Genomic DNA, 8,159 nt, shown 5'->3' on the forward strand with positions numbered 1-8,159 from the left:
TTTGAGGATTCTTCTTTGAGGATTCTTTGAAATTTGATATTCTGTGCATGTGTGTGTGTGTGTGTAAGGTAGACAAATCAAAATGAAAGAATTCAGAATTCAGAATGAAAGAATTACATGTCAATAAAATCAAAATTCAATCAATTTCGATGATGATGATGATTATGATATTGAATGTGTCAGTTTTTTTTTTTGGAAAAAGAAGAAGATTCTCGATATTTTTTTTCAAAAAAAAGTGAATCTCTAAAAGTTTCAATGATAAATTGATGAATGATGAATTGTCGTCATTGATGACATTGAAACAAAAAACAAACAAAAAAAAACGTAAAAAAAAATGTTTGTTTGTTTGGCCGAATTTCATTTGCAAATTTCATCATCAAGATTTCATCAGGATTCTAGTTAATTCTCATTAGGTCATTTTACAATTTTTATAATGATTATTTCCATTTAAATTTGCAAAATATAACGGAGAGCCAGGGAGAGAGCGACAGAGAGAATTTAATTCTATTCATATACAAAAGCTACAATGGTTTGATTTCAAATGAATCCAGAGAACACAGAGAGAGAGAGAGAGAGAGAGAGAGAGAGAGAGAGAGAGAGAGAGAGAGAGAGAGAGAGAGAGAGAGAGAGAGAGAGAGAGAGAGAGAGAGAGAGAGAGAGAGAGAGAGAGAGAGAGAGAGAGAGAGAATCCTTTGTATTCATTGGAAATACTAATAAACATCTGCAATACAATAATAATAATATTGAATGATTTTACCCTTGTTGTCTATCTATAATTTGAATGAAAAAGTGAAAAAAAAACTTTTTTGTTTGTTTGTTTATTGAAAGAAATCATATGACTGATTTGTTTTTTCCAAAACATTTTTTTTTTGTTTGAAATTCATTCAATGATGATATATTGAATACACGATTCTTGAGAAAGAAACAGAAGCTAATGGAAAAACCGAACGAAACAAACGAATTCAGATAGAGAAATATAGATACAGATAGAGAAATACACACACAGAGAGAGTTGACAGTTTTTTTAGCTCAGGATTATCATAATTTCCTGAACATCATTTTACTTTATCATCTTTAGTTTATGGCAAGATTATTACTGGATGTAGATTTCTTTTTGGATTTTTTTTTTTTTTTTTTTTTTGGTATATTTTTTTTCCTAGTGAGCATTTACTCATAAGTAATGTAATTTATTATTATATTTTCAAATCATGTAATAACATGATTACGAAAGTTGATGATGAAGAAGATGATAAATTGCAATTTTGTTTTTTTTTTTTTGCTGGAAAACAAAAATTAAAGCAAGAAAATCCATTAATGTAAATCATTCGTTTGAAAGAAAAAAATGAACCTGGTTAGGCATGTAATAAGCAAACAAACAAATCAAGCACATCAAGAATATTCTTCTTTGAAACAAGGTAATTTCACTGATAATGTTTAGCGATAATGATTAATAATATTGATTGAAAATTAAAACAGAATGGATGTTTTTGGGTTTTTTTTCTTCTTCACCATATTTCTTTCGAAACTATTCATCCAAAATTTTCATTATGGAATGGATTCGACTATTTCGACTTGCTTAATATAAATAGCATCGGGGGTTTTTTTCTTTGGCGAAGGGGGGAGTCAAAATATATTAAATTTCATTTTTATTTATCGGTTTCCTTGGTTTCTGTTCGCTACTTATAGACCGAAAAAAACTACAAACTTGAAATATTGATGATTGTCGACAACAGCAACAGCAGAAAAATTGATTACCCGGCAAAATTTATTTGATTTTTTTTTTTTGATAAAAATTTTGATAAACAAATAATGAGAAGAGAAAAGAGAAACATAAAAGTAATTTATTATTATTGTAAAAAATGTTTATAATTTTATAAATAATAATTGATTTGATCGATTGATAATTAATGATGGGAATTTTTTTTCATTATTTGAAGAGAAGTTTCTGTTGAACAAAAAAAATTTCGTTAGAAGAACCAGAATATTCTTCTGGTCCAATGATTTTTGATTTCGAAACAGAAAGAACATGAATGAAAAAATCTTTGATTTTGATTTTGGATTTGATTTGAAAAATACCTGCAAACAAAGAATTAATTCCAAGGTGATAGAAACCTGATGGAAAAAAGAATTCAAAACCGGAATTATATACGAAAATAATACCGAATAAATTACAATTGGCAATTGAAAAGTGAAACTTTTTTTCAATGAAAATTTCAATCATCAGGTTCCTATTCCTGGCATAATACAATGAGAATAAATTGAATTGGAAATGTAAATGTATTTTTTTTTCATTTATCCATTTTCATTTATCAATAAAACATTCAGCAACAATGAAAAAAGAAAAAAAAATTCATATAAACTGATTATCGAAAATTGGCAAAGAATTTTATGAATGTTTAAACAAAACGAATAAAAAAAAAGAAGAAGAAGATAAATTCTGCTATCAAACAAACAGAATTTTGCACACACACACATATCAAACCAATATCAGAGTGAGAGAGAGAATAATATATTCCAAATGCTTTAGGCTTTTCCAAAATATTTTTGTCGCTTCTATTCTAATCGAGAAGCAAAACAAAGATAATTTTTTTTTTTGCAGTTGGCAATAAAGCAAAGGGGAGACAAATAGTGGTGGTGGTGGTGGTGGAGAGATGAAAAATCATTAATATTATACATCTTCCTATCGGCATATTATTAGTTGTAAATGCCAAATTCGTTTTTTTTTTGTGTAATATGAATATGTTAAATGGATTATTATTATTATTGGCAATTATTGCATTTATTAACACTTTGTAAATTATAATAATAATTTTCATGGTTTTTTCCCGGTTTCATTTTTTTCCATATTTTGTTTCTGTTTTTGTCTACCTGATTAATTAATTCATAAAGGTAATATCAATATTTTTTCAGGTAAATCATTCATTGATTACATGATTTTTTTTTTTGTTTTTGTTTAAATCAGCAAAAGATTTTTTTGTTTTTTCGTTGGGAAAGTGTGAAAACATATATTGAATTGTAATGGCATTTTTTTTGTTTTGCCAATTTACAAGAATTCTCAATCAAATCGAAACATTTACTTTACAAATCATTAAATTTGAATTAATGTGATGAATATCATCCAATAACAACAACAACGAAAATCATTCATTCATTCATTCATCTGGAAAAACAAATCATCATTGTTATTGATGACATTAAAAAACTAATCATTCGAAAAGAATTTCGTTTATTATTATGGTTATTATTAGTTTTCTCTCTCTCTCTCTCTCTCTCTCTCTCTCTCTCTCTCTCTCTCTCTCTCTTTGGCTACTAATCATTTTGTTTGTTAACGATTATTATCCCGGATAAAAATCATGATGATGATGTTTGAATGTATGTCAAAAATAATATCCGGAAAAAATCGAATTCCTTTTTCATTGAAACCCTTTTTTTTGCAGAAATAAATTTCGAGGCGTTTCAAATGGAATTTGTTGCTGAAAAAAATGCTGTGATGATTTTTATCTTGTTGTAGACTTGTTAAACATAACCTTGGATTTTTTGTCAGAATTTTTCGTTTGAATGACAAGAACATTTGATTAAAATCAATTAATCTAATTGATAAAATGCAAATCAAGAGAGAGAGAGAGAGAGAGAGAGAGAGAGAGAGAGAGAGAGAGAGAGAGAGAGAGAGAGAGAGAGAGAGAGAGAGAAAGCAAAAGTATATTTGAACGATAATTATCGGTTGGGTTTCCTCGTTCAAATCTCATTGGAAATTTTTTTTCAAGGACGAAAATTTCAAAAATGACAATTTTAAATAGTGCGAAAAAAAACTTGAAAATTCAAAAATCACACTCACATCACATGATGATAAGCGTGAAATGGATGAAATGAAATGGATGATTTTGAATTCCTACGAAGAAAAAGCAAAACACTACCATCATCTTTCATTCATTGAACAATTGTTATTTCATTCATAACCCACCATTTTTTTCATTGTTGACTGAACATTTATCAATTTAAAATATAATTATTGTTCCATCATCATCATCATCAATATAATCATCATCATAATGATGATTGTTATTTATGCTAATATATCGAAAGTGTCGCTCCTACATGTTCGGGTATTCTGACTTATGAATGAATAATTTTTTCCTCAAAAAAAGTGAAACAAAATGTCAAAATTTCAAAATGTATATTTCCATTTTTGGATGATGGAATATTGAGGAGGATTGACAAGAAATTTCATTTTTGTCGTTAAATGTCATTTCCATTGAAATCATTATTATTTTTTCATTCGATTCTTGTCCAATCCAAAACATATAAACAAATTAATTGAAAAAAAAGAATCCTAACAGAATATTTTGGTTCTGTTTTGTTGATATAAACTCAATATACTGATTGATTGATTGATTGATTCAATTAAGATGAAATTTCATATCTGCCCAACAACAACAACAACAACAAAAATTTCAAGATAAAATCCTGTTGATAAAACAGAAAGAAAACATCATTAAAAATCAGGATCAATGATAATTTCAATCAAAAAAATAAATAAATAGATTCATTTTCGTTTAATTTTCTTGTAAACATCATCAATTTATCTAGATTTATATTTTGTTTTGTAAAAACAAAAATTTGTAAACAAAACCAGCCAAATTACTTTTTTCCTTGTCCGAATATCTCTGTTGTCGAATTCGATGAAAAAACATTTTTGTGTGTGTGTGTGTATATCAAATCGAACTGATTGACAGAAATATTTTCTGACATTGCAACAAGAAAGAGAGAAGGAGAAAAAGAGAAAAACCTTTAAATTTTTTAAAACTTTGGAATTTTGTTTTTTTTCAATTTCAATTTTACAATATTTCTGCCAATTCTTGTTGTTGTTGTTGTTATTGACATAAAAAAAACTGATCAATTTGCAAGAGAAAAAATAACAAGATTTCTACGAAATAAATCAAATTTCTCTCTCTCTCTCTCTCTCTCTCTCTCTCTCTCTCTCTCTCTCTCTCTCTCTCCATTTTCAATTTTAAATTCTTTTCTTGACTTGTAAAGAAGAATGACATTTAATTTAATTTACACGGACACCATGAATGAAAAAAAGCAAATACAACCATCCAGCCAGACAAATTTGTATCGAAAAAATCAAATCAAAAAATCCTCGACTTTTTCTTTATAAGAATTTTTCACATTCTTTTGAATCAAGTTTCGAAAAAAAATATTGAACAAATCAAACAACAGCCGAAAACTTTCAATTTTCTCTCGTTTCACTTGAATTTCAATTATCAACCAACAATCAACTCTTGAACAAAAAGTGAAGAAAAATTTTGTTTGTTTTTCTCTTTGAATTTCAAAATTGAATTGAGTGATGATTTGATAATCATCAAGAACAGATCAAAAAACATCTTGTTAGATTTTTTTTGTTTATTTTTCTTCAAAAATTTTGTTTTTTAAAAATTTTGGCTTTCAAGTTTGTTGCTGATGTTGAAAGGGTTCGTTTTCATCTGAATTTTCAAACTTGAGAGTCAAGAGTTTTTGATGGCTGAGTTTTTTTTCCTGAGATGATATATATACATGTCGACAATAAACAAACAGCAACAAGTCTGGTAAAGAAAAGAAAAACCCAAAAACTTGGCCATGACCAAAAGATTGAAAATAGAGAGAAATATTTCGGGAAATGCGGGAAATTATTACCGAAAAAAACTCCAGATCTTTTCAGATTATGTTTCTTATTCACGTCATCATCCAAAGAAAAAAACAACCGGAAGAAAATCATCCAAAGCAGATGTTTGTTTCTGGTTGTTTCCAAAACCAAAACAAAGGGAAATTGAAAAATTGAAATGAAAAAATTCAATTTAAATTTTGATTGAAATAATTTTAAGCAAACGAAAAAAAATAAAACAAAACAACGAAACAACAAAACAAAACACGTTAATGATGTTTCATATTCATTTTATTCTGGTTGATGATTTGCAAGTTTTCAGTTTTCGTTGTTGACTTATTTTTTGCCTTTTCCAGACGTAACTTTTGTTGTTTCTTTTTTTGGATTATCTTTTGTTTTGTGTCTTGAAATGATTTATATTTTGCTTGTTTGTTTGTGTGTTTCCATTATTATATTTTCTATGATAAATTATCTTGGCCCATCATAATGATGATGATGGTGACAGATGAAACTAAAGATTTAGAAACCATCAGTCAAAAAAAACAAAAGAAACTAAGAAAGAAACGATAAAACCTAATGGAATTTTTTCAGTTTCAGTTTCCATATGACATTCATTTGATTTCCATAAGAATTTTTTTCGCTTACTTTTCTGATTTTCTGATTTGACATCATTATCTCGGAAGAAAAAAGAACTGGAATGGAAGAAAATTGCTACAAAATTCACGGAAATAGCATCTAACAAAGATTAATTAATCGCTTTAATTACTTTCGAAATGAAAATGAATAAAAATTCTGGATTCTAGATTCTGTTCTGCCGCATAATATTTCTATATGAAGCAATGATTTATTGCCGACAAATGAAAGATGTTGATTCTCATTCTGTTATTGTTGTTTTATTCTTGGAAAAAAACTACAAATAAAAAATTACAAAGTAACTTTTGTCGGAATAATTACTGTAATGACATTCATATTTTTTTTGTTGTTGTTGTTACTTTTTGTCTACCCTGTGCATTTCTTCTTCTTTTTTCCCCTTCCATTTGGCTGATTCTGGGTATTTTTATTCCGACTCGGTAATAAAATGAAAATTTGAAATTTTACAATCCTTTTATTTTTGTTCACAAGTCAAATGTCAAACTTTTATTATCATTATTAAATGATTGTAGCGATGTGGACATGATAATAATAAAAAAAGAAAAGAAATGAAATAAGAATTTTTTTTCCATTCATTCATTTCAATTGTAAATCATTTGTATCAATGAACAAAAAAAAAACCAGAATTTTATCACAAAATTAACTTTTCTCTCTCTCTCTCTCTCTCTCTCTCTCTCTCTCTCTCTCTCTCTCTCTCTCTCTCTCTCTCTCTCTCTCTCTCTCTCTCTCTCTCTCTCTCTCTCTCTCTCTCTCTCTCTCTAGACAAAAATAATTATTATTAATTAACAATAATTAATCATTATGACAATGTAAATGATATTCAGCAGACAAAAAATTCGCTATCGTTGCTTTCTCCTAAATGAGATGTTTTTTTCTTCTCATAATTATTATGTAAATGATAATGATATTATAATGATGATGATGATCAATAATGTCAGAATGAGTCATCATATTTCAGTTGTAGCTGAAAACAAAAAAAAAATTGAAAATTAGTTACATGGAATGTCAATCATCAGACCAAAAAAAAAACGAAAACTCTTTTTTTGGTTGTTGTTGTTGTTAACACTTTTTAGTCTTCATTGAAGTAATGTCATGCACATATGCAACATATACACAAGTGGAATCTATTGATTGATTCTTTTTGAGCGAAAAAACATATTTTTCTTTGCAGGATAAACATCAACAACAACAACAACAAAACATCCAAATGGATTAGTTCATCAATATTGAAATATTGAATGATTGATTGATAATGGAACCTTAAAAGCAAACAACAAAACATCAACATCAACAACAACAACAGAAGAATTCATAAAGAATATTCCACCTTTAGAAGAATATTCCACGAAGAAGAAGATTCCATCATAGAATGAATGAATGGAATCCATTAACTATTAATATTTTATTAACTGCTTCTTCTTCTTTATTGTTATTTCTTTCCTGAAATTGTTTTTTTTTTTTTTTGTTTTTTGCTTCCTCTGTTTGTTTCGTTGTCTTTTTCTTTATTTTGTCATCAATTTTTGATATGTTTATCACCTGTGATGATTGTTTTTTGTGCGTAGGTGATGCATGTTGAGTGATGTATGCATCACCCACATCATCTTATTTATTCAACAAGAATAACATCAGCCTGAAAAACCATGGAATCTTTGTTGTTTTCTGGATGGCAAAAAAAAAACAATAGACCAGGATGAAGAAATTGATATCCTAATATCGGATTGATGACGTCATCAGAATTGATTTTGAAATTTTTTTAGTTCAATGAAATAACTAAAACTTTGATGGCTTATTTGATTTGTTTTCGTTTGGCTTTTCCTGAAAATCATTATTTACAACAACAGAAATATCAAGCTGATTTTTTAGAATT

This window comes from Dermatophagoides pteronyssinus, unplaced genomic scaffold, assembly GCF_027571235.1.
Source record: "Dermatophagoides pteronyssinus isolate colony J.1.1.1.1 unplaced genomic scaffold, Derpt_VIB-CSIC_2022.12 sq0022, whole genome shotgun sequence".
Classification (NCBI taxonomy): Eukaryota; Metazoa; Arthropoda; class Arachnida; order Sarcoptiformes; family Pyroglyphidae; genus Dermatophagoides; species Dermatophagoides pteronyssinus.